The 24,259-nt window shown below is 42.4% G+C and overlaps 1 protein-coding gene across 7 annotated transcripts in view; it reads left to right on the top strand.

Moving 5' to 3' along the window:
• The window catches only part of NBEA (neurobeachin), a 637,956-nt gene that overhangs the window by 462,981 nt on the left and 150,716 nt on the right, over nt 1-24,259 (top strand). The window lies entirely within an intron of this gene.

The following is a 24,259-nucleotide window of genomic DNA, read 5'->3' as shown; positions in this document are numbered from 1 at the left end:
GTTTGCAATAAATGGTACATATGAATATTGACTTCTCTGATGAGGGCTGGGGTGGAGAGGCAGAGAATACTCTACTTGCTGACTTTGGGAATAGAATGAGTGATACTAACAAACAGAGGGGAAGACAGGCCGAGGCACCTTTTGAACAGAAGGAAACCAATGGGCCTAAGAGCGGTTGCCGAAGGACTGCCTCACAAAATCACTTCTAGAATAATGTTTTGAATACTTTGGGGATATTAATAAAACAGCTTTGTCGTTAACAGCTGATGGTGCTGGAGATTATTTAACTGTATGCCTGTAGCCAGGGCAATCGGAGGCTCTTTTAGAAGACCCTGACATTATATATGTATTTTTAGGGCTCAGCTCAAATGTTAATCCACTTGGCATATCTGTTTCAAACACTGCCAAAGAGTCTCTTTCAGGATGCTTTCATAGCAATCTGTCCTGTCTGTTTTATTCAGGGTATGTGTGCCGGTTTGAATGTATTGTGTCCCCCAAATGCCATTATCTTTGTAGTTTTGTGGGGCAGGCGTTTTGGTGATGGTTGGATTTGCTTGGAATGTGCCCCACCCAGCTGTGGGAGATGATTCTGATGAGATGTTCCCATGGAGGTGTGGCCCCACCCATTCAGGGTGGGCCTTGATTGGTGGAGCTATATAAATGAGCTGACTCAAAGAGAAGGAACTCAGTGCAGCTGTGTGTGATGTTTTGAAGAGGAGCAAGCTTGCTAGAGAGGAACATCCTGGGAGAAAGCCATTTTGAAACCAGAACTTTGGAGCAGACGCCAGCCACATGCCTTCCCAGCTAACAGAGGTTTTCCGGATGCCATTGGCCATCCTCCAGTGAAGGTACCTGATTGCTGATGTGTTACCTTGGACACTTTATGGCCTTAAGACTGTAACTGTGTAGCCAAATAAACCCCCTTTTTATAAAAGCCAATCCATCTCTGGTGTTTTGCATTCTGCAGCATTAGCAAACTAGAACAGTATGTAAAACGGCCAGCAGTACTTTCTCTTCAAATCATTGGAATTGCCTTCAGTTTCTCAATATGATGAGAAAAGCTTTTGACTAGGAGTCCACAGGATTGGCTTCTTGGGCCTGCTCTTTTTGAATAAACCATATGCCCTTTATTAATGGGCTCAGTTTCCTGCCCTGTGTGATGAGAGCGTTGGAAAAGATGATTTCTAAAGCAGCTTCTACACTGCCCCCCGCCAGTGCGTCAGCTCTGCGTGCTTTAGTTAACTCTGAGGTCAGCACAGAATACCAGCAGGTTTACCGTGGAAGGTGTGCTGTATCTTAATGCAATATCTATGTATTCTTGAAAAGTTAGCAATATACCATATTTTTATTATGTAAGTTATGTAAATATACAGGAGTTTATTCTTCAAAGGAACCTCACAATGAATCTTCCACAGAAATTATTTTGTAATTTTAATGTTTCCTTTATAATGTGGGGTTTTAAATTTAAATCCTTAGGTATTAATTATATATATTTTTATACTACTACTATATACATTTGTCTTTATAGCTTTAAAAAGGGTAAAATGAAAACCCCTAAGAAAAAAAGAAAACCCATGATATGTAAGAAAATAAATAAAGTAATTAATCACTTTAAATGAATTCATGACTTGAAGGTACTAAATTTACTTGTAGGTTTGATTGAAGAACCAGTCTTAGTTAAGGAATTGTAGAGAATGGAGATGTGTCCAAGGAGTGCTAGTTTAGTTTCCTGGGCTGCGTGGGAATTTATTAACCTGTGGTTTTGAGGCCAAAAGCAAGTCCAAATCAAGGCATCTTCATGCGATACTTTCTCCCCAAAGACTGGTGTTCTAGGGCTGGCCGCCGGGGATCTTTGGTTCTTGGTCTCAGGCCACGCACGTGGGGTTGCCTCTTGGCCTCTCCAGTCTCTCCCAGGTTTCCTTGGTTTCACCTTCTTGCTTCCCTGGCTTTCTCTCCACCTGCCTGAATTTCCTTCTGCTTATAAAAGACTCCAGTGATAGGATTGGGCTTTCCTGATTGGGCTGGGGCATACCTTATCTGAAGTAACCTCAACAAAAGGCCCTACTTACAATGGGTTCACACCCACCAGAATGGGGATTAAATTTAAGAACACGTTTTTTTCTGGGGACATACAGCTTCAAACCACCACAAGCAGGTAAGGGCAAGATGTTAGGAAATTTAGTACTTGGCATCTTCTTGTTTAACATTGTTAACAGAGATGTGGTGAAGATAGAGAGGCAAAATTCAAGTCTGTCTTAAATCGGTGGTGAATAGGTGGTATCTAAATTTTTTACAACCTAAGTCTGTAACCTGACAAATTAATATGTGTATTGTAAGCTCTAAAGTAACCGTTAGGAAAATAACTAAAATATATACAGTTAAAAATCATCAAAGGGATTAAAATGTTATACTAGAAAATATTCAGTGAGGGAAAAAGAAGGCAGCAAAGGAGGAACAGTGACCAACAACGCTCAAAAAGACATGAGACATACAGAAAGCAAAAAGCAAGATGGCAGATGGAAATCCAACAATAACATCAAATGTGAATAAATTAAACAATCCAAACAAAAGGCAGAGACTGTCAGACTGGAGATAAAGAAAACAATATCCATATATTGTCTATAGGAGACACATTTTAGATCCAAAGATACAATAAGTTGGAAGTAAAGGATAGAAAAAAAATACACCATGCAAACAGCAACCATGAAAGATTTGGAGTGGCTGTACTAATACCAGATGAAATAGTCATTGGAGATAGAGACATTTTGTAATGATAAAAGGGTTCATCCTTCAGGAAAATATAATAATTATATGCACATAACAACAAAGCCCCAAAATACATGAAGCAAAACTAACAAAATTGTAGGGTAAAATAGAGAATTCAACAATAATAGGTCGAGACTTCAGTATCCCACTTTCATTAAAGGGTAGAACAACTAGACAGAAGATTAACAAGTATATGGAAGATGTGAACAACCCTATAAGCCAACCATACCCAACAGTTACCTATAGAACACTCCAACCAAAACAGCACAATTCTTCTCTGGAGCACATGGAACATTCTCTAGGATAGACCATATTTTAGGTAATAAAACAAGCCTCAATAAATTTCAGGGGATTGAAAACATGCGAAGTATGTTCTCTGACACCGTGGAATTAAAAATCAATCTACAGGTGACACAGTCCTGAGTTAGTGAATATTTGGAATGACAGGCAAGATTCATAAATGGAAACCATGTCTTGTAACTGGAAGGAGCTGAGGCTATTTTAGACAGTGACGTGACTGATTTGGATAGTGGCAGTAGACGTGCCAGTAGACTTGATGGCTTTCTCTAAAAGCCGGTTGTTTATAATAGGGAGTATATTTATGTGATCTTCCAAAGGAAGATCAACCAATGGAAGTATGGCTCAAAATAAGGAAGAGTATTCTAACAGTATTATCCTGTAAGTCATGCTTAAAGTCCTATGTGGAAAAATCAAACAATAATTTAATAGTTCCATTCCCAGAAAGCTAAGCAATTATAAAATACGTGTGATTCCTGCAGGATGCCTCGGTGCTGGGGACGGGGTGGTACAGCCCCCTTCAAGCCCTGTCAGCCCCTGGCACTTCCTCAGCAGAGTAACGCCCCCCTCCCCCCCAACAGATTTAACAAACTGCTGAATAAATTCCTGTGCACCTTCCTTGTGTTTTCCCTTCACTTCTCCTGAACTTCTATCAGATTAACCCTTAGTTGCCTGAAGTTCTAAAGGACTGTATGGATCAACTCTCCTGAGCCAACCTTCCAGTCAGACAGACTGAATTACTCAAATAGCCAGTTCACACGTTAGGGACTTTAGTGTAGAATGTGCACAGATTTGCCATGCGAACATCCAGGATCACCTGCCGTGGGTTCTCGGCTAAGCAGGGAACAGTGTCACGCAGAGTGTGTCAGGCAGAGCCTGAAAGACCTTGATTGGGTGAAGGTGAGGAAGTGCTCCTACCGTGTATGATTTTGTGTCAAAAATATAAATCGATTTTGCCAGACACTCTTCTACATTTTTCTGCATTAAAACAGTGTTTTTATTACCAGGAAGAGAATGGGATTTTCAAAAAGATTTTAATAAGAAAAATTGCTTGATTTGCTATATTCTTCCAGAATATAAATTACACTGTTAGCATAGGTTGAGCATACTCATTTATTTCCAGGAGTACATTTAGCATGTTATTCTTTCATAGAATATGTCCTTAGAGTGCTGAAGAAGTTAGCATCCAGACTGTCTTATTTACTTTTAAGAAATTAATTTGCATATCAAGAAGATCTCTGTAAATCTGGGTACAGCATCTTTCAGCCATTTCTGTGTTTTATAGATTTTGGCCCATCAATTGAGATAGCACGCTGACCTACAGAAGTGAGGATGATGTAGTAATTATTATTGCTGTCATTAGTGATAGCAAAATGAAACATCTGAAGTCTCCCAGGTATCTTGGAAACTTCAGATTACCGGTTCCTAATTGTGTGTAATATTGTATAACTAAATATTTTTATGCTTTTCCATGAATTTTCTACCATTTGTTTTAGAGGGTGGCATAATTAAAATAAAAATCCCCTTGAAATGTGTATTTATGTTGATGGCTCGCTGTACTTTCTTTGTATGAATGGCTATTATTTTTTTACCTTGAATGTGCTGTTTTCTTTAGTTTTTACTCTTTTTCCTGAACACAATGTTTATTTTAGAAACAAAATTATTTAAGGACAGATATATAACATTGGAGATACTAGCATATTTTTATTTGTACAGAAACTCTATTCTTTAAGAGTAATTTAAATTAAATTTAAATAAGGAAATGCATTGGAAAACCTTGTTAGACATTTTCCTGGGCCCTAAGAATTACTTGCTTATTTATAAGGATATTTTATTGTTTATGTTCAAGTTAGATACTTAACCTGTAAGATTCATCTTCTAAAAAATGTCCTCCATGGGGTGAACACCTCTCACGGGTCATCTGGTCTCCCCGAAGTGTTGAGTGAGAGTGACCAGTGCATCTCCCGTGAGATTTGGCAAATAATCAGGAGTTGCTGTTTGGCTTCTTCCTCCCACAAGCGACTCAGTTCCTACCTGGTTCCCAGAGCAAGGCAGCTGCTGCCTGGCGGAGGGAGCCTCTGTGACACGCAGCCGCCTCTCACGCGGGGACACCCCGACTAGGTCACCGAGAGGTGGTGGCAGAGTTAGGTGACGGAAGACGGATCTGAGGGCACCGGCAGTGCAGAGATGCGCTTCGTGTTTGCACAGAGCCACGAGATCATCCGGAGATGAGTTCAAAAGCCAGTGCTCCCACCCTTCCAATGAACTGCACTTTGCGCTTGAGGATTTAACTTATACAAATGCACCCTGAAAATATTTTTGCTCCACATCTGAGTCTTTCTAAGAAGTAGTAAAATTACTAAACATTTTATGTTTCTTGATTAGCTATATTAAATGTTTAGTGTGTGCTGCAGAGTGATTTAAAAAAGTGCCTGTCTCCACCAGTGGTGATGCAGCATGCCAAATGCTCCATGAATATTTTCCTCTAAAACCCTACCATCAGCCGGGCCTGGTCCACGCGACATATACCTTTCTGATATTCCAAATGAGTTCTTCACAACCTTTTGGTCAAGTTTTATGTAGTGTTGTTGTTGTTTAGAGAAAGAGAACCGAATGGAATTTATTTGACCGCATCATGCAATTTAAGAGTGGGTGTTATTTCTGGCCTTGGATCTGTAACCCAAGTCAACCTTACTCACTTGCAGAGAATAGTCTTGCTGTAAGCAAGCAGGTTTTTCCCCCAAATGAGCGAAAACTGAGGTAGTGTTCTCTGCATTGCTTCTTGCAGAATAGCATAAGATCTGTTTACCTGGTTGAAATGCAGCTTGTTTTATTATGGTGTCAGTTCTTTGGTTTGGCAGCACTTCTGAAGTGTCTGTTCACAAAGAAGCAGAGCGAGTGAATGTGAGTGTTGACACCACCCAACAAGCAGGGATTAAGTGTTTGCAGGAGAAGTAATCGGATAGCCAGGTAGAGGGGCCCTTCCCAGGCGGCGGCACATAATGAGGGGCTGCCGGGAAGCCGAGCTGCCACTCCACGGCAGTGGGTGGGACGCCCGCCACCCCTCACGGCCCGCTTGATCAGGTTCAGCTGCTCTGTTCTCATGTGCAGAATAATAGTGGAGTAAAGCTGCTTTTCTGTCTCATTTTTCTTGCTAATTTACACATTCAAGCCATTTTTTGTTTGCTACCCTTATTTGCTATTCCCTTTTGTCAAGGCACTGTTCTCTTTCTTGCCTCAGGCCCAAGAACTAATTTGAGCTTCTATAATTACTTCGTGTTTTACACCTGTCTGCATTATCAGCCCCCCAGCCCCTCGGCCTGACTTCAGCTGTGTATTCCCTTGCAGAAGAGCTAGTTTTCGTACACAGGGAGGCCTCAGCTTCTCCTCTCCGACTCCCTGCAGAAGCTGCACGATTAAGCCGTGGCGAGGTCCTCAGCCTGCAGCTGACCTGGGGGGCTCTGGCAGGACGGCTGAACGCTGCCTGCGCAGACAGTTTGTGTTCAGACACTGTGGAGCGGGGAGCCCCAGCTTTGTTCCTTGTGAGTGGAGCAGTGGTTGTCGTCATCTTAAAGTCGTTAGAGACTGAATGCACGGCCTCATCCCCCCGTGTGGGCTCTCCAGCTGCTCTTCTGCTTCAAGAGCAGCTTTATTAAATTTGGGTCAAGCAGACTCTGAAGAGTATCACAATGAAGAAACTGTGCTAAAAGTTACCTGTTTAATAAAAGAAAAAGCCAATTGATTAGATTTTTAACTTAAGTGACAGCTGCAATTCATTGCCTCTTCTCGGTGGTGTCCTGCAGCCAGAGCAGCCTTTTGTACTCTGGGCTTCGTTTTGTAAGAGCTTCCCTGAATAATCCAGGCTTGCTTTCCGCGCAGAGCCGGCCTCAGTCCAATTAGGAGTTTAACGAGGGTCACATCAAGTCGACTGTACCCTTCCTATTTGCACCATCGGCTGCAAGGCTGTTGTTATGTGAGTGTCTGGCTGTGTCAGGGACTCCGGTGCAGGGTGGGACAGGCCCGAGGCTGGCATCCCCCGTGCACCCCTCGCGGGGAGGGGCCTCCCCTGGCTGCAGCCTTCCCGGGGATCTGGGGGACTGTCGCAGTGGCAGACAAGTTGACACCTGGTAGTTTGGAGGTTACAGGTGCCCCCAGGGGCTGGGAGGGGACAGCGGGGCTGGCCTGCTCCTCCCTCCCAGTGCCCTCCCGTTACCGGGCACATGACTGGGAGGACTCGAGCTTGAAGCCTCTTGAGCATTCATTATTTTTGATGAGGTGACAGCTAGCTGGATCGTGATCTCACTCCTTGCACCGTTTCCCTCTTTAAAAAAAAAGAAAAAAAAAAAAAAAACCACAGTTGTTCTTTCTGTAAAACATCATAGGGTGCAGAAACTAAATTTTTAAGGCAGTGTTTCATTAGAGGCCTTGCAAAGATCAGTTACTTTGTTATTCAAGAAAACTAAGAGGGCATGACAGTATCTCCAGAATGGAATTGCTTAGAGAAACATTTCCTTTCGTTTGTTTCCATACCATCAAGTTATACTTATATCTGTTAATGTGTTTTAACCATATGATGTCACTGTTTGAAGAAAATGACCTATTTGCAAAAAGAAAAGGCAGCGAAATCCTGCAAATCAGCGCTTCCACGCTGGCATGTGGCTGCAGAACTCTTGTGGGCCTTCAGCAAAGCTTTGTGCTGCCCCGGCAAAGTAACGATTTATCCACAAATAGCACTTGCATTGTTCCTTTCTTACCTCCTAAACCCATTAATAGGTACTTTGGTATCATGAGAGTTTTCATAGTTTAATCCCTTTTCAAAAGCTTTGCAGAATAAAAGCTCTAAATGGTCCTCAGTATTAATTTGATGTGACTTCTGTACAATATGAGTTGAAACTCTCAGAAGCAGTTTTTCCCGCCCGCCCCTTTCCACCGAGCAGTGTGTGGACAGCACCAGCTCCGTGTTTAGCGGCATCCCTGTGAGTCTTTTTTATTGTTTTCTAATAACATCGTTTTCCAATTTAAAGAATTTTTTGTCCATGTGACGTAACTCTTAATCCTCAAGAATTTCTGTGTTCTCTATTAGTAATTTTTTAAAGTAAATGTCTTCTTAATGGTGACGTTTTTCAAAGCTGTCTTTTTGGTCTCAGATTTGCTTACCGCCTCCATCGGGATCCAAACCCTTGGGTGGAAACTGGCTTGTTCATAATGGAAATTCAGGGTTTGCATTTAGACCACGGAAAAGCTAACCACTCTTTCAGGGGCAGATATTTTGCCTTTGACCTGTGTTGCTTTCAGATTAGTTCACTGTGCTCTCTGATTTCTCTTAAGTTTTAGCTAGACCAAAGCAGTGGAATGAGGACTGGAAACAGGAATTCTTGAAATGGAAACATCATCAGTTCCTTTTCATAGTTTGCTACAATTTCGGCTTTTACATTCATTCATTTTCATTGCCTCATTTTCGTGTAGTGTGCATACAGACTCCATAATTATCTTCTTATATCAGGAATTCCTCTACGCCTACTCTCGAACCTGAAGCTATGGTTTTTTGTGTTTGTTTTTTAACATTCTGGTGATTTATTTCTGTAAGCTTTTTGTAATGCCTTTTCACATTTTTTAATTCAATTTTATTGAGATATATTCACATACCATGCAGTCATACAAAGCGAACATTCACTTGTTCACAGTACCATTATATAGTTGTGCGTTCATCACCAAAATTAATTTTTGAACATTTTCATTACCACACACACAAAAATAATAATAAAAATTAAAGTGAAAAATAACAGTTAAAATAAAAAAGAACACTGGGTGCCTTTTTTTTTGCCCCCATTTTTCTACTCATCCATCCATACACTGGACAAAGGGGAGTGTGGTCCATATGGTGAAGCTATGTTTTGAACATGTGATTGCATCTTATTAGAAGGGCTAGCCAGAGCACAATTTTGAAGACATAAGTTAAAAACATATGGCTATCGACTTGAAAACTTAACTGAAAATGCAGCTTCTCAGGATCCGTCAAAACTTGGTTGGAACTACAAGGGTGGCCTGTATCATCTTGATTTCAGATTTTCACCCTTGAACTGAGTCCTTGGAGTTTTAATCCAGCCAGGAGATGTAAAGTTGCCCCCGTCACACTTACCCCTTAACTTGCCAGCAGATTATCTGGGAAAAGCATCAAATTACTGGCTACCCCAAATCATAAATCAGAAGTGGAAAAATATACTGATGAAGGAATGAATGAGTTTTAGCGCTTGTGCCATTTCAGGGATTGGGCCAGGAGATGGGGACTGAGGCGATGGATAGACAGTATGAGGATTTACTCCAGGAGAAGTCAACCGTCTAGCCCAGAGGCTCAGTTGAATTGTGACATTTCAATTCTAGCTATTTATTGCACTTAGAAAGTGTACAGGTAAAAAGTTCAATAAAAGTAAAAAGTTAAAAAAAAAAAAACATGGCTATCAATTACTTAGTAATTGGGAAATTTCATTAACAGCTCTACATTTTCCTCATCTACAAGCTTAATGTAATAAAATAAATCATCTCAAAGGTGGTGAGCTTTTAGTATCTGTGTACTCTCTTGTGCATGGAAGACAGTCTTTATATTATTTGTGTTTTAATCAGTATTCAATTAATTGATTTTAAATTAGTTCTAAAGGGAGAACATGTTTTTCTCTGATCTTGAAGTTCAAGTTACAGATTTTATTTTATTTAGGAGTGTTCTAATTTGCGTCAGCTTTTAGTCGATTTTTTTCAAGTTTAAATCACTCATAAGGTTAGAATTCAAATTCCTGTAATCTTTTAACACCAGGTGCATTGTAATCTATTAAATTTTCTTGGATATTTTCAGTTTCATCTATTACAGTTGTCCAATTTATTATTATTTGTGGCAATTGTTTAAACACTTAGAAAGATTTTTTATTAGATGTGTAAGTCTGCCTTGTTTACGTTTCTGAACTGTTTGAGAAATCAGATATATTAATTTAGTGATCATATTAGGAAATTCTTGCACAGGACTGTGTATATGGCATACTTAAAGCAGTCCAGGCTTCAGAGTTAGCCAGGCTTCAATATAAAGCCACGTAACTTTTCACACCTCCAGTTTCATCGTCCAGAACCTGGGACCCACCCACCCACCTGGATGTGAGGAGGCTTAAAAAGTCCGTAAGGGTCAGCAGGTGCCTGGGACCCAGTGGGCCTCAGTGCTTTGCCACTCCTCACTCATCCTCCACAACCGTCAGAAGATAAACCCCAAGTAAGGCACCCCTCAAATTGTGAGAGTTAGCATCTGAGGTCAGTTACTTCCTCCCAATCCTTCAGTATAACGAAGGCCGCAGAATGACTTGCCACATGTCACACAACTAGTTCAAACTCCTTTGATTCTCAGCCCAGTGTTCTTAACTCCAAACCATTTCTCCAATTAGAAAGCCATTGCCATAGAGTTAGAAGAGACTCTGTAAAACATCTGGTCCAGTTTCACACTGCAGGATTCCTTTCTTGAGCATTCCTCTAATGACCATCCAACCAATTTGAATATTCATGGCAATAAGGATTTCCTGTTAATTTTTCCTCTTCTAGCTACTATCTACTCCCCTCCTTAAAGTTGTCTGGAGTTACTTCCTCCAGTTACTTCCTCCTTTCTCTCTTCAGTCCACTCCAGTTAGGCTTTTGCTTCCACTACTCCCCCGAAAATGCTTTTTTTAGGTCACCAGTGACTTCCATTTAGCTAACTCCAGAAGCCAATGTCAGTCCTTATTTAACGTAGTTTATCGCCCTCATCCTTGAATCACTGTCTTACCTTGGCTTCCAGGATACCACACTCAGTTGTTTTCCTCCTGCATACTGACTTCTCCTTTTCAGTCTTCTTTGCCGAATCCTTCTTTTCTCTCCAGCCACCTAACAGTGGAGTGCCTCAAAGTACTTTCTTTTTTTTCAATTACTTTCTTAGTCATCTCATTTGGTCTCGTGGCTTTAAATGTCATGTGTATACTCAATATTACAAGTTTTTTATTTCCATCTTGGGTCTCTCGAACTACAGGTTCTTATATTCACCTGCCTATCTGACATTTCTACTTGGGTGTCCAATGGAAGAATCAAAATTAAACTTGTCCAAATCTGAACAACTATTTTCCTTCCTCCCAGCCTTCCCTTCAAAACTATTTGCTCTACTCAAAGTCTTTCTTACCAAAGTTCCTGGCAACTCTGTTGTTCAAGCCAAAACCTTGGAGTTATCTTTGACTACTCTCTTCTCCCATACTCCACACCCAGGCTACTGGTAAATCATGTTCTCTGTACTTTAACATATGTCCAGGATTTGAAGACTTTTCACCATCTCCATAACCATCCCCTGTCCAGCCCCTTCTGGGTGTTCTTTAGTTTTAAATATACCTATTATGTTGTAAAACTCAGAACTTAGCCTGATAGAACATGCTACAGCAGGATTATTATATCCTTTTTCCGTAAAAATAATTTATCCTGAGATTGCAGTGAACATTTTAGTAATTATAGGCAGCATTGACTAGCGCCAGCTAAAACTCTTTTATGTTAGTTGTTGCTAGATCCATGCCCCATCTGAAGTTAAGTAACACAGTGACTATCACTTGTTCAATACCTATATACACAGCATCATTTAGTGATCACCACAACCCTTAAGGGTAGGGATTAGATCCCATTTTGTAGATGGGCTCAGAAAAGTAATTTGCTTAAGGTCACTGTGCTGGTTTGGATCTATTATGTCCGCCACAGAAGGCATGTTCTTTAATGCAATCTTGTGGAGACAGACTTGATAGTCTTTTGATTACGGTGAGACCATTTGATTAGGTCATTTCCGTGGAGGTGTGGATCCCGCTCATTCAGGGTGGGTCTTAATTAGCTCACTGGAGTCCTTAAAGAGAGCTCATGCACAGAACGAGCTAGAGAAGCTGAGAGAAACATTTTGAAGAGAAGCTAAGAGAAAACACAGACCCAGATGCTTGGAGACGCTGGGAGCTGCAGACAGAAGAACGTTTGGAGATGCTGAGCTAAGAGATGAAGCCCAGATTTTGCCCCGGAGAAGCTAAGAGAGGACCCCTAGATGCTTAGAGAGAAACGCCCCAGGAGAACCAACCAGAGAGCCGAGAGAAGCTAAGAGAGACAGAAGCTCAGAGACATTTTGGAGAAAGCCATTTTGAAATGCAACCCAGGAATAAAGGACACCATCAGCCGTTCTTCACTGAAGGTATCCTCGTGTTGATGCCTTAGTTTGGACACTTTTATGGACTTAGGACTGTAAATTTGTGACCTAATAAATCCCCTTTATGAAAGCCAATCCATTTCTGGTATTTTGCATGACAGAAGCTTTAGCAAACCAGGATAGTCATAGAGCTAAAAATTAGTAGATCTGGCGATAGAATTCAGATCTGACTTCAGAGCCCATCCTTGAACCACTACTTGTGAAGGCCTAGAGGTGAGGAACGTAAGACATTCAAGGATTCGAATGTAAGAATGTAAGGAGGAGAAGCTAGCAAGAATCAGACTAGGGCAAGCAGTTACAAACCATATTGGGAGTTTACACCTTGTTGTAAATACTGTTAAAGTATTTTAAGCAGATTTACTTTTCTAAGTAATGATTATGATGGTCTGGGCCGCAGGCAAATCTGAGACATCAGAATAGGGATGAAGCTAGCTGAGCTGAGTGAAGACAGGAAAGGAAAGAGTGTTGTAAAGGACTTTTAAAGCATAGTCTAAGAGTTAGTGCAAAAAAATCAGGAGAGATTGGTATCTGGGAGCCAAGGAAAGATTTCAAGAAGGCTGGACTGGCCAATAGTGCCAGATGCTTCTGAAGGGGTCAGGTAAAATCAAGACAAGAATGTTCATAGAATATAACAAAAGGAGATTAGCGGTCACTTTGGAAAGGATAGTTTCAGTGGATTGTTGGAGGTACAAGGACCATATTAAGTATCTTCCTTTTTCAAGCTAAAGAAAGGACTTCATTTTTGCCTCCATTAAATTTCATGTTGAAGATTTCAAGCTAACTTCTGTTCATAATTTTGGATGTCAAAGGATCTAACCTGAATATGGAATTCTATGGGAGATTTTTCCTTATGGCCCTCAAGTATTTGTTTATTATTTATGCTCAGTGTACTTCTGAAAACATTTGAAGTAGGTTTCCCCAAGAGGTGATGCCAGACTTTCTATGCAGAGGAGATTGGGACTGAGGGCTGCAAGGGGCTGAAAGAGGAAAGAGCACTCCGGCACTTTTCTCGAGGCCGTGTGTTTCGTCTTCTGTGTTTCTGAACAGAGAGGTCTTTATTTACAAAGTCTAAGGAAATACCACTTGTTCGTGTCAAAGAAATTGTTTTCCATTGTTTGGGGTTGTTCTGGAGAGGCTGATGAGTTATCGGGGTGTGCCGCCAGGAGCACGCACACTGCCACCCCTTCTCCTGTCGTGCTTGGCACGATTATGTATCTGTGCAGTGACTTGCAAATACATAAGACGTTGGCATGCATTCATATTTTGACTTGTTTCTCCAACTCTGCCATTCCTGGGTACTGCCTGCCTCGGGTGTCAGCGTTGGCACCAAGGGCCCGCTGTGTGCCTGCCCCGTTCCAGGAGGGTGGGCCTGAATCCCGGGGAGCCTTGTCCTGGGCTTTGGAGGGCACTAAAGAAGGAAGCAAGGCGGAAGAGGGAAGAAGGAAGCATTTGCCGAGCACCCACTGGGTGCCGAGTCGTGTGCTGGCCACTTCCAGGTGCAGAAACTGCCGTCGTCCCCACGAGCGACAGGCACCCTGTCACAGCTGAGGAAACCGGGCGCAGGAAGGGCAGTAGGATTAGCACCTTGTCTAGTAGCCGCACAGGAAGTAAGAAACAAAGCTGGAATTCTAGTCCCTGCCGTCTTATGAAGATCCAGGGCTCTGTCCACTCTGCATTATGCCGTCTCTCGTCTGAAAATTGGTTTTCCCAATTTTTATGCCTCTGTCCCACTATGACTTCCTGGTTGATTCTCATATAAAGTAGTAATGAGTGGAAAACATAAGAACAGTAAAATGCAATGGGTTATATACACACAGCTTATGTTTGCTTTTGAAAGAAATGTATGTTTCTTTGAAACTAATTGTGATCCATTTAAATAGCGGGAATTCCTGGTAAACACTCAGATGTTTGGGTCATTTCTAAAAATCATTCTTGATATGAGGTGCATTACTTTGTTCAGGCAGCCTGCAATTATCAAGTAACCGCAGCATGCAAAGCCCTGTTAGAATCACCGTGGAATCTGGATGCTCTTCTCTGCTTAAAATGATTAGAATTGGAAGAATTGGTAACCACTTAAAAACTTTAGAAGTCCTGTACTTATTGATGATTTTCAAGGAACAGCAGCTTTCTCTTTGTGTCTCAAAACACTTATATACTTTATATGACTCAAATAGACAGTGAAATAGTAAATACAGAGGCTGTTACAGATTTCACAAGCAAGGAGCACATTTAACCAAGAAAGAAAAAAATAGGTAAGCAGTTAGCATGAGCACCGTGGGGCCCGGCACTCGTGAGTCCCAGATCTTGAAGCTTCCAGTGACCAAAATCCAAAAGCTCCCTCTGTTCTGGGGGCACCGATCATCAAGTATTTCGATGTAAGTAAGGAAACATAGAGTGTATCGTGATGCCTACTTTAATATACTCTTGAAAGGCATTCATTTTTAATTTCTTAACTTCTACAAAGAAATAGTCTGTAGCCTGTGTCATTCCTTGCTACTTCAAGTGTAAGAGAAGCTTGCATATGATGTGTTGTGCATATAGCAGTCACCTTATGTAGTGATGTCGGGGTATTGTGTGTGCCTAGTCTTGGAGGGGGCCAGAAACAGCCTTGTTGAGAGTGGCATAAGCTGTGAATACTGTATTGAAAGCTTTCGTTAATGTCCACCATCGACATTTTGCTATTTATATCTGCCTCTAGTTTTTTGGGTGTTTTGGTTTTGGTTTTTTGTTTCAACAGTTAAACCTCTATTTTGCTTTTTCTATTTTTTATTTACTTTTTTATTTTTGTTTTCTACAAAAGGCAGAAAATGATTGTTCATTTGCACTTGTTGCGTTGCATTTGTTTTTTTAAGCAAATCATTTTATTGACTCTTAGCTGTAGAGTGAAAATGTTAAGGTTAGACTTCCTGTCGGTCTGTGCATTGGAGAGGACTCGGATTTATTTTCCTATGTTGTTTTCCTGCTCCTGGTCACCCATGGTGGAAACGGAACGGTCTTCCATTGCAGCCCACATTAAAAACCTCTGTTTCCACAAGAGCTCATAGAACTCACCCCTCTCCTGAGCCATCCGTGAAAGCCTGTGGTCTGGCTTTTAATTTCTGACGCACGTTCACACACTGCAGGTGCACGACAGGAAGTGCAGTCTCGAACCCGTGCTGCCCAGGACCGACTAGCACCCTGGCTGTGGGAGGCTTGCCAGAGGCTGAGGAGCCCATCGGTCCTGAGTGTCCTGCACCCAGATAAAACCAGGTTTGCAGCACCGTGAACGACGCTGCCTCGGTTCTGATTAAATTCTTTGGTTACGTGGAATAGACCTCATTCAGGCTACCTCGAGAAATAGGGGCTTCATGGTAAGAATGTGTTTCTATGGCCCTGGACTTAAAAAACTAAAGAACCGAGCCAGCTCTAGGAACCATCTGCCCTATCTCTTTCATGAACGACTTGGTCTGCGTACCTCTGAGGGTTTCTTCTCTGAACAGATCTGCTTCCAGGACCCAGCCCTCCGGCCCCTTGCTCCTTCGTGACCCGTCGGCCGCGGCCCTCCTGCCAGTTGCCCGTTTCTTTCTGTGTTCCTGTTTCCACTTCTCTCATATCCTGGCCAGGCCAAACCGCAGAGTGTTGGCAACCCTGCGCTTCAGCTGCCGCCATCCGGCCCAGGGAGCCTCCGCAGGTGCTCGCAGGTTGCCCTTCCGTGGAAAGCGTGGGGGGCCCCGTCTCCCAGAAGGCGGGCACTGTGGTACCCCGAAACTCAGGGGGAGGGTCTTGTTGAAGACACTACTCATGACACTGTGCTGTGCCCTTTTTTTGAAAACCTTTGGCAAAAATGTATTTCTAATTTTAGGTTCAGGACCAAGTGTGCAATTATTCCTGAACAGCTAGTTTGTTTTTATCTTCTAAACTTTGAGGTGAAATTACTACATTGCGGTGAAATTTTCACATTGGAAGTTCACAGATATCTGGTGCAACCAAAGGAAATTTGAATGTCTCTGTGGTATGCTTTTTTATTTGTATTATCAATCTTACTCCTATCTTCATTTTCTTCTTTTGACCTCATTTTTTCATATGTTTCTAACTTGAATGCTCAACATTCCTATAAGGTGCTTTACATCTTTTCAGGAGCAATCTCTAGATACAAAGTATATAAAATATACATTCAGTGACATGTTGAGGTTCCCAGCTACTTCTTTGTTAAATATAAGCTAATTTTAAAGAAATGGACAAGTAACTTGAAAATATTAATATATTACATTTTTCTTTATATAATTTTACATCATCTATCTACTTTTTAAAAAATAAATAAAAAGCTCTTAGTCTTAGAAATATCTTTTCAAATACAACTTGAAATAGAAAAGATGTACTGCCCATTACTCACTTCTGACCCCCATGACCACTGTAATGTGGCTTGTTACGGCGGAGATGAGTGTGGACTAAGATTTAATATGTTGTGAACTGTTTTCACATGAACCCTGTTTGGTAAACAGCAGCCCCAAGCCCACTTACCCAACAATAACATACTCCTGAAATTATTTCTTTTTTTCCCCCAGACTTTCTCAGGCCACTCCTTTTAAAAAAGAAACTGACATCAATTTTCTGTAAAAGAAGCCCTTGAGGTGGAAGGGCAGGGAAAGCCGCCTGAGTTGATAGCAGACAGCATGTCGCTTACATTTGGCTGCTCAGTAGTTTGATGTACTCATTTGCTGATGTGAGGCGACGAGGGCTTACAAAACAGGGTTTTGTTTTTGAGCTGCCTGTGGACCTATTGGAGCCTGCAGAGCCCAGGCAGCAGGTCATTAACTCTGGAGAAAACAGCTTGCATTAATATGCTCTAATCCGGTATAATTAGTCAAATCACTGCACGCCGACCAGCTTGTCATGTGTTGTCAGACTTGGCATGCGCGGGCTGCCTGGGTCCCTCTGGAATGGCACCTCGACCAGGGGCACTGCTCATTTGGGCTGCTCTGGGCGTCCTGCTGGAAGAGCTCACCGAAACAGCACGCACAGAAGAACCCTGACTAATTCTCTGAGTACAAATATTTTTTTCATCAAGAGTAGCTTAGTATTCTGGTGATTGAAATGGAATCTTGTAATTTCTACTCTTTTCTGTGGCATAAATATCCTTGTACTCCTCCCAGGGAAAAACTAAAAGGGGTCAAATAAATAATTACCAGTTGATAAGCTATAATTCCAGGATGCACGAGTGTGAGTTTTTATGTTTGTGTCTGTGTGGGTCTTTCTCCAGTGGGGTAGGAGGTTATTAAACTATCAAAGGGCCACATTAGCATAAACTTCCAGGAGCTCTTGTCCTGGCTGCATGATAAAAACCCGTGTTACCTTTGCATCAACACTGAAGTGCTTGTTGTGCTTTTGGCAATGACAGATAAGTCAGCCGATTCCCGGTGCTGCCTCGTCCGCGTGCGTCCTGGAGATGTCACTGGCAGTAATCTTCAAGGGCTGGCCAGTGGGAGCGGGCTGTGTGTTTGTAGGATGATATACTGCAAATGACAGGAAGAATTATGGGAGTGAAGACGAATCTGTAACATATTATTAAGCAATTTCACGAGAATAACAGGGATAAAAGGATAATGGATGAGGGTGTCATTATTACCTTCATGTAGAGGGAAAGCCAAAGCAAAGGTAGAGGGACAAGATTAATTGAGGAAGGTCGAAGCATTCATTGCTCATCAGCTCTTTTGTACTCTCCGCTCCTGAAATTCCAGTCTGCGGGGAAGAGAAGATGCTCGGAGCTGCATTTTAATGCACTGGCAAGTGGAGCAGAAAACTGACAGGGCAGTTTTCAGTCCCCTCCCTGTTTATCAAAACAACGCGTAATGGCTGCTACCTTCTGAACATTGTGACGCCACAACAAAAAACCAGTAGTAGGTTACTTCTTTTTATTTTTGGGTAGAAGCTTCATTATTAGTTATGCCTTTAAAAACCAAAATTATAAAATCCTGAAATGCAGCTTTCCACGCATTGCCAAAACAATTGCTTGTTGAGATTTGGAGATTCACATTCAGTGATGAGCATTTTCAAAATGCATTAGGTTATCATTTTGGTTATCTTCAGATCATTAGGTTAAAGAAGCAAGACATTTTATACTCAGTTTGGCCAGCTCTTCCATTTTCTAATCACATTTCCCTTTCATAGAGTAACTGTTTTTCTTAGATGATAGTAAATATATTTTCCACTTATTAAATGAAAGTGGCTAATTAAGAATTTTAAATATTAAAGTCTCTATGTTTTCCTTTATCCACCTTTTTCTCTTAACTTCTCATTTGGCCAGTTATTTCCCATCGCATGTATCATTCACAGGATGCTGTGAATACAGCACAGCAGCCCCCGTCCTCAGTGCAGACGCTAACACTGGTGTTTTGCTGGAATCTAAGAAACCTTTTGGGACATGAATTCCTTTCTGATTGTAATTGACTCCTGATATGGAGTTAACCTTCAGTGTTGCAGAAACTTTAGAAATATAGTATTTCTGTGTGCTGAGCTAGCAGGAGAGTCAAATTACAAGCTTAAACACCTGCCCAATGGAGATACCCAGACTTGAAGATTAATTTGGGAACAAGAAGCCTAAGTTTCATCCTTGCCACTACAGGGGGTTCATATGTACAGTAAAGGGAGCAGAAGGTTGGTGCTCGGGAGGTGGCAGGAGTTGAGAATCGTGCAGCTGAAGACCCTGTGTACAGACGTGCATAGCAGTGATGACATTAAATGCTAGATGTAGCCACCATCCAGTAATACTGTCTTTTAAATATATTAATACGTTGCAGAAATTGTCCTATAGAGCTTATCATACTTGATGATCCTTCAGTCATTTTTGGTGGGCAGAGCCAGCTACTTCAGTTCTGGGAGACTGAGGAGTGGAGAGTTAAATGTTTGCCCTAGAAATGGCACCGTCAGTGACGGTGCTGGGAGCTAAGGTAGTGTCTTCAGACACATTATCCAGTGCACACGCCATCCACTGAGTTTTAAGTTTGTTATCCATGCCACACTCTGTTCACAGGTATTTTACTGCTTTTCCTGTACGTCTTTTTAACAACCTTAAATGCTTCTTCACTTTAGCATCTTCTGCCTTGTGTTTTCTGCAGAGGAAGGGAAAGGATTGCGTTTGTTGAGCACTTAATGTGCAGCAGATGCCTGTGTTCTCTGATTCAGAATCCACTCCTGCCCTGTGGTGAGCCGTCATCCCACCAATGTGTAAAGTTCAGGGACGCCAAGAAGTCATCTGTCCCAATTCACGGCTAGGAGGGGTCCGGGGTCCAGGCCTGCATCCCTGCCTTTACAGCTCATGCTCTTTCAAAAGCCAAACAGCCCTTTACTCTCTTATGCATTAAATACATCTTGTACGTGCAATCGGGATTATCCTAAACCTTTTTACATGTATCTCATCTTTTGGATCCCCTGCTGTCCAAATCGGTGGCCTTTCCCCGTCCTCCTGTTCCTTAATTTGTCCACTGGGCACTGAGATGCCAAAAGCCGACCAGGCCGTTCCCTGCTAACTCCCCATTTGTCTTCCTTCTGGTGCCCTCCATACAGACCCTCCCATCCCCAGAGCTGTGTGCTTCCGGTCCTCTCGGCTCTCTGCCTTAGCTCTGCTGAGGCCTGTCCCTCTGTCCAGATGTTACAGCTGTCCACTCCCAGCCCTGCCGTCCCCCGAGCACCCTGGCCACAGCAGCATGCTCGGCCCACAGTCCCCTCCCAATGCTGTGCTCACCCCAAACCAAACTCATTTTCCTTTTCCTTCTGGCTCTCCTCTTAACCGCCCTACTGTAAAAGAAACCGTTATTCCTCTGATGACCCAGGCCTTGCTGCCAACTTGAGTGACAGTAGCTAGAAATCCTGTGACCTGACTTTGAAGGCCTCTCCCACCTTCCTGGGCTGTTGGGTGCGCCCTCCGTCCCTTTCCAGTCGTTTTAAGCCAGTCCACCACCCCCCTTCCAGGCCACGCAGATGTCCTCTTCAGTTGGGATTTTCCCCAGGCACGTCAGTGCGTGTGTTCCTCTCGTCTTTCAGTCTCCAGACACTTCATTTGTCCCACTACTGTGTATTTTACCGTGCTCTGTCTTTTATTTATTTTAGTGGTTGTCTTTTCACCTCCTTAGAAGACAATTTGAGGACAGGAACCATTGTGTCTTAGTCCTACAGTGCTTGGAGCAGCCTAAAAAGATACTCCATAAATATTTGTTGAATTGTAATTAAATCATAATTCTATAACAATATCAATGAAATCTACATAAATTTTCTTTATACGTGAATGAGCTTTGACCTCACTTCAAAGTTCAGTATTAACCTTTTGGTTATTAACATTTTGGAGTAACTTTCTCTTTCTTTACATTTACATGTAGGTCTCAATATATTATCATGATAGTGACCTTCTGTTGCACGAGCACTTACTGTGTGTCTCGTGGACCAGGTGCTTTGTCAAATCCTGAGAGTGCTGAGCCACCCCTGCCTTCCTGAAGTGCACAGATAGCTGGGAAGATGGTGCTCTGTGCATGTAGCTTTTGACTCATCTTTATTAATATGCCAGAATTCCTTTATAATTACACTAACGATAACTGTAGATGCTGGATATATTCTGTGTAATTCTTTATTATATTTAACCTTATAGCAGCCCTAAAATGAACGGCAGCCCCAGCTTTCCCAGTGCATCCGGCCCCGTGCGGGAAAGGAGGGCACATGGCAGGGGCTGCGAAGTCTGACCCCCGTGTTTCTCCGGCCACCTCGGCTAGAGGAGGCACAGAGCCTTGGTCATCGTCCTGCTTGCCGACGGGGACGGCGTTCTCGTTGGTTCTCGGTCACCTTGCAGGAAAGCCGCAGGAACGGCTCAGCCGGGGTGGGCGCGCGGCTGCTGCGCTTGGCAGGACTCGCCCGATGGGGCAGGGCGCTGGGCCCCGCGTCCTCCAGGCGTTTGGGCCGAGTGAGGTGGCCTCCCCGGGCCCGACCCTCCCCGCACCTGCCGCCCGGGACTGTGAGAGGGCAGCCAGCGGCCCCGGGCAGGTGGGGAATAGGGCACCGGGGGTGCACGGCCGCCTCCCGCCTTGTGCTCCCACGGTCTGTTCTCCCCCGTGGGGAGAAGGGGGCGCACGTCCGCGGGTGCCCGGGGCAGCTGTCCGGCCCAGCCGTCCTCCAGCCTGACTCCCCCGAGCTTGCTGGGCAGGGACTGCTGCGTTTCTTTTAGTCAAACTTCCCCCTTAACTTTCAAGGCCTCCTTTTGTTTTCCCTTCTTGTAAGCAACTTAAAATCCAGGCTTCTTTTGAGGGGGAAAGCAGAAATTTTCTCTTGGTTTTATGCTAACCAAATTTCCAAATTCGTATCTACTCATTGCTGGCCAAGATGACACTCCTCAGTGCCAGACACATTGGAATTTTGTAGTTTTAGTTGCTTGCATCTCTGAGATTATCCTATTTTTATATCTCAACATGTAAACCTGTACAAGTAGGACTGATCAGGTCTTTGACTGGCTTTACGTAGTGCCCGTCACACTGGTATATCCAAGTACTCAGGGAGTAAAAAATTTCTGTTTACTTTTTTTTTAATTTCCTTTTTTTTTTATTCAGTATATTCACATACCATACAGTCATCCAAAGTGTACAAACAGTTGTTCACAGTACCATTGTGTAGTTGTGCATTCATCACCTCAATCTGTTATTTGAACATTTTCTTTGTACCAGAAAAAGTGAAAATAAGAATAAAAAATAAAAGTAAAGTAGAACACCCAAAACACTCCCCTCCCACCCCTATTTTCCATTTAGTTTTTTGTCCCCATTTTTCTACTCATCCATCCATACACTGAATAAAGGGAGTGAGATCCACAAGCCTTTCACAATCACACTGTCACCTCTGCTAAGCTACATAGTTATATAACTGTTGCAGTTTGATAGTTTCAAGTATTTACTTGTAGCTATTCCAATGCGTTAGAACCTAAAAAGGATTATCTATATAGTGCATAAGATTGTCCACCAGAGTGACCTCTCGACTCTACTTGGAATCTCTCAGCCACTGAAACTTTATTTCATTTCATTTCACATCCCCCTTTTGGTCAAGATGTTCTCAACCCCACGATGCCACGTCCAGATTCATCCCCAGGAGTCATATCCCGTGTTACCAGGGAGATTTACACCCCTGGGAGTCAGATCCCACGTAGCGGGGAGGGCAGTGAGTTCACCTGCCGAGTTGGCTTAGTTAGTGAGAGAGAGAGGCCACATCTGAGCAACAAAGAGGCACTGGGGAGACTCATAGGCACAATTATAAGCAGGTTTAGCCTCTCCTTACAGCAGTGAACCTCACGAGGGCAAGATAGGAGCTTCAGCATACCAAACCGTCAGTCCTCAGCATTTGTGAGAACATCAGCAACAACCTAAGTGAGGAAGTCCAGCACTTCCCCAGCTCCTCAGGGGGGACCTTTATATATATTTTTATTCTCTGCCCAAATTACTTTGGTATGTGTCGCTATTTCACACTAACCTATGCAAACCTACCAGGTCTCACTTCCTATTCAAAGTTCCATGTAATTATAGTATTTGAACAAACTGTGTGAGTTAAATTGTTTAGGAAATATAGATCCTGCACCAAATAAACATCTCTTCCCTTGGTCTCACATGGAGGTTGAAGTTTAAAATGCAGTCAGTATCATCCTTTACCCTTTGGCCCGATTTCCCTAGTCCTAACCACATCTGCTTCATTCATATCTCTAGTTGAAGTCTGGACTCTTTTTCAGCTTTTTTAACAGTTGCTGTATGTGCTCATACTGACATTCATATCTGCCGAGCTCTAGCTCTGAGTTTCAGGTGTCACACAGATACCCAGATTTCCAGGGATTGATCAGGTTATACACAAGGGATCAGCATCTCGGAATCTGGAGATAGCCATTACAATTCAAAAATACATGTGACTACTGTAAGAGTTTACAATCTAGGGACCCTTACAATAAGCAGTTCCCTGATAAGCTGTGCTCTAAGGTTCAATTCTGAGTTTACACATTGTAGTTAGTCCATATTGGTGAGACATTATAGTGTTTGCCTTGGTTTCTGGCGTAGTTCACTCAAAATACTGTCTACAGGCCCCATTTACCTAGTTGTGTGTCTCACAGCTTCACTCCTTCTCGCAGTTGCTCAATATTCCATTGTATGCACACAAAATACTTCACCATTCTGTTCATCAGTGTCCCCTTAGGCCACCTCACCCATTGCAAATCATTCATACGGCCTCCATAAATACCAGTGCACAAATGTCCATTCATGTCCCTGCTCCCAGATCCTCCGAGTAAATGCCCCCTAATGAGGTTGCAGGACCATATGGCCCCCACATACTTAGCTTCGTGTAGAACCACCACACTGTCCTACAGAAAGACTACACCATTCTGCCTCCTAACCAACAGTAAATACGTGTATCCTCTCTCCATGTTTTCTCCAGCACATTTATCCGTTTACATTTTTCCATATAATTTTAAAGACCTATATTCACATACCATATAATTTTCCACAGTGTACAATCACATTGTATCATCATACAATTGTGCATTTATCACCAGAATCAGCACTTGAACATATTGATTATTACAAAGCAAGAAGTTTTTTGTGTGGGTTTTTTTTAACAAATAATAAAAAAGATAATAAAAAGAAAAACAAAATACCATATAATATAATAGTAGGGTCAGACAACAACACCAGTACCAAGAATCCCATATCCCTCCCTTATAACCCCTCTCATACTCATTTAGCTTTGGTATATTGCCTTTGTTACATTTAATGGAAGCATATTACACTGTTACTGTTGACATAGACTAGGGTTTGTTTTGATTGTATTTTTTCACCACTACTATCCCCTTTCCAGCACTCTGCATAGTTGACATTCATTTGTTCTCCCACATGCAAGAACAGTGTTATATTTGTATGTTTAGTTGCAATCATTGATCACTCCACTTTTTGCTAAGTTAAGCAATACCATTCTTTATCGTCT

The sequence above is a fragment of the Choloepus didactylus genome, chromosome 12 (genome assembly GCF_015220235.1).
Source record: "Choloepus didactylus isolate mChoDid1 chromosome 12, mChoDid1.pri, whole genome shotgun sequence".
NCBI lineage: Eukaryota > Metazoa > Chordata > Mammalia > Pilosa > Megalonychidae > Choloepus > Choloepus didactylus.
Note: the sequence above shows the minus strand (reverse complement) of the source record. Positions and strands in the feature narration are given on the sequence as shown.